This window comes from Mus pahari, chromosome 2 (genome assembly GCF_900095145.1).
Source record: "Mus pahari chromosome 2, PAHARI_EIJ_v1.1, whole genome shotgun sequence".
Lineage (NCBI taxonomy): Eukaryota > Metazoa > Chordata > Mammalia > Rodentia > Muridae > Mus > Mus pahari.
In genome coordinates, this window is record NC_034591.1 from 83,976,603 (window position 1) to 83,980,088 (window position 3,486).

Genomic DNA, 3,486 nt, shown 5'->3' on the forward strand with positions numbered 1-3,486 from the left:
AGAAAAGCCCAGGCCTGGGGGATTTCCTGCTGACTTCCTCCGAGTCATTCAAAGAATTAGCTCCATGCCCCCCCCCCCCAGCTGCTCTTCGGAATAAAAAGGAAAGGAACATGCTGAACTCATTCTATGAAACCAGTAGTACACTGATACCAAAACCAGATATAAGGAAGAAACCCATCTACATCAAGTTCCTTGGTGGACACAAATGGGCCCACCCCTCTCCACAATAAAATGCTTGCACACTGAAGTCAAAGGCATATTAAAAAGAACTATCACGAACTGTGAGCCAAGTGAATTTCACGCTAAGGATACAAGGACAGTTCAATATATGCAAATCAATAAATGTGGCAAAGCATTTAAATCGATTCAAGAGAAACCACACAACAATCACAAAAGGTCTTTGACCAAATTTAGCACCTTGTAGGAACAGAATATCTTGAAGAAACCAGCAATAGAAAGGATGAGTTTTCATGCCAGCAAGATTTTGCTAAGGAACCCTGATATGCGGCCTCTTGTGAGGCTATGCCACTGCCTGGCAAATACAGAAGTGGATACTCATAGTCAGCTATTGAATGGAACACAGGGCCCCCAATGGAGGAGCTAGAGAAAGTACCCAAGGAGCTGAAGGGGGATGCAACCCTGTAGGTGCAACAATATGAACTAACCAGTACCCCCTGAGCTCGTGTCTCTAGCTGCATATGTAGCAGAAGATGGCCTAATCAGCCATCATTGGGAAGAGAGGCCCCTTGGTCTTGCAAACTTTATATGACCCAGCACAGGGGAAGGCCAGGGCCAGGAAGTGGGAGTGGGTGGGTAGGGGAGCAGGGGCGGGGGGAGGGTATAGGGAACTTTCAGGATAGCATTTGAAATGTAAATAAAGAAAATATCTAATAATAAAATAAAATAAAATAAAAAAGAGAAAGGATGTGTTTTGAGAATTCCCATCACGCCTACTTAGGTGAGATGATTGCCTAAGTATCTTGCTTTCGGGGCAAAAGACCTCTCACGTGCAACCTTGCTGAACTGTCAATGTGAGGGTGTGTGGGACTGGCAGGCTCGAGACAAGCTGGGCATTCAGGCGCATGCGTATCCTGCCTCCCTCTACCACCGGCCTTCCAACACCTTCTTCAGTTGGTTCTCTCTTGAGTCTGCCACCTCCTGCTGAGCTGGGCCTCAGAGGTGGTAGCTCAGGATAGGTGTCCTCTATACTAACTGGTCTACCTGGGTGTAGGCTGAGGCCTGTGGTCTGAGAAGTCCCAGGCGCTTTGTTCAGCAGCAGAAACATCCTAGGCAATGGCTGCCATCCGGAAGAAACTGGTGATCGTGGGAGACGGAGCTTGTGGAAAAACATGCTTGCTCATCGTCTTCAGCAAGGACCAGTTTCCTGAGGTTTACGTGCCCACAGTATTTGAGAACTATGTGGCTGATATCGAAGTGGATGGAAAACAGGTGGAGTTGGCCCTGTGGGACACAGCTGGTCAAGAAGATTATGACCGCCTGAGGCCACTCTCCTATCCCGACACTGATGTTCTCTTGATATGTTTCTCCATTGGCAACCCAGATAGCTTTGGGAACATCCCACATAAATGGATTCCAGAAGTCAAGCATTTCTGCCCCAACGTGCCCATCATCCTGGTTGGGAGTAAGAAGGATCTTCGGAATGACTCGCACACAATACAAGAGTTAGCCACGAGGAAACAAGAGCCGGTGAGACAGGAACAAGGCCGAGATTTGGCGAACAGCATTGGCGCTTTCGAGTATGTGGAGTGCTCGGCGAAGACCAAAGATGGAGTGAGGAGGGTCTTTGAAAAGGCCACAAGGGCTGCTCTGCAAACGAATCGTGTGAAGAAAAAGACTGGCTGCTTTGTCTTTTGAAGTCTTTGCGTAAACACAGCCCCGGTACAGTTCATTTTCGAGTGCTATTTACAAATGTTATGGTGTAATTGCTAGCCTTTTTGTTTATTTGTATGTCCGAGATTACAAATCAGAAGTCATCATGCTACCAACGTTTCGAAAGCAACGGTGATTATTAATGACATCCAATCGGTCTGACCTACCGGGGTCCTGACTCCTGTAACAGCCCATTCTGCACTCCATCTGAAACATCAGGCACGAATTGAAGAATTTATTATCTCTAGAAAGAGAAGCAGTAACTTTGTCATTTAGACTGTAACTACTTTCTGACCTGCACAACCTGCCTACCATCTGTGAGCTGGGAAGAACACTGTTGATTCACCACTTGAGAATTTACTCCCTAACAACTTTCACTGCCATCTTTATTCTCTTGGCAATCTCTCTCCAGGCAGCTCTGAGAGAGTAACAGCTCTGTGGTTTCATGTGTGTTACTTTATAGTTTCTGTGTAATTAGTGCCACTTAATGTATGTTGCCAGAACGGAAGAAGATCTATACCAGACTAGATGTAGCATTTTGGTATATTTGTATTCTCTGATACTGATATTTGTCATTCCCGCAGCAAGCATATTGGTTGAAAAAAAGAATTTGAAAATAAAGTCATATGGAAAATTAACTTTTACAGTTTTCATTTTTTCCCTTTTTTGATAAAATATAACCATATATGCCCCCTTTGTAGCCTTTTCACACTCTGGTACCCATTTCTTGAACTGGGTTGAGTGAATAAGAATCTGGTTGCACACCTAAGGCAATGAATCCTTGAAGGAGCCACATACCCTCTAACTTGGTCTGCAGGGTCTGGGTCTAAGTCACAGAGCCTCTGCTCTCTACACATTATTCACTTTGCTTCCCAGAGAGCCACCTGTTCTTATGGATGGCATAGGGTGGGGTGTGAAGGTTCTTTCTCTCGAGAGACTAAAGGCTTCTCTGTCTTAATTTTCCACATATAAGAAGAAATGCAATTTTCTGGATGCATGCATGTGAATATTTGTGTATGTATGGAGGGGGTCTGCATACGGCAAACCTATAGCCAGCATTGTACTCAATACATTCTTCCTAAAATAGGGAGTGAGACATGGGTTGCATCTCTTCCCTTCTTACAGTATTTGAAGACCTAGAGCAATAGGCAAATGCAAAAATGAAAAAAAAAAAAAACAAATAGTAAAGGATCCACGTTATCAATACTTCAGATAACACTGTCCGATACTTAAGAGATCTGAATGGCTTCCAGAAACAAACAAAAAAAAATCATAGATTTGTTACCACTTTTAGTAAAGTGGTAGAACATAAATCAACAAATGAAGACCAGTAGCTCCAAGTCAGGAATGGCTCGGCATGTAAAGAGCTTAGCATGTAAGCATGGTAACTTTAGTACAAAGCTGGATGTAGTGAACATCTAAAGTTCCAGCATTGTTATGGTTATATAGGAGGAGGAGATGGGAGAATTTGCCAGAAGCTCATGGGCCAGCTAGCCTGGCTTATGTGGTGCTGTAAAAACAATAAGAAGCCTTGTGTTATCAAGGGGGCAGGCAAGAGCTAACGGAAGTACCTTGCCCTCTCACCTCCATCTGTGT

General features: G+C 44.3%; 1 pseudogene across 1 annotated transcript; it reads left to right on the plus strand.

Moving 5' to 3' along the window:
• The first annotated feature begins 1,088 nt into the window (after nucleotides 1-1,088).
• LOC110317032 lies at nucleotides 1,089-2,528 on the plus strand (annotated as a pseudogene). Its single transcript, XR_002380296.1, has one exon. The product of XR_002380296.1 is annotated as a transforming protein RhoA pseudogene (transcript).
• The last annotated feature ends 958 nt before the right edge of the window (nucleotides 2,529-3,486 follow it).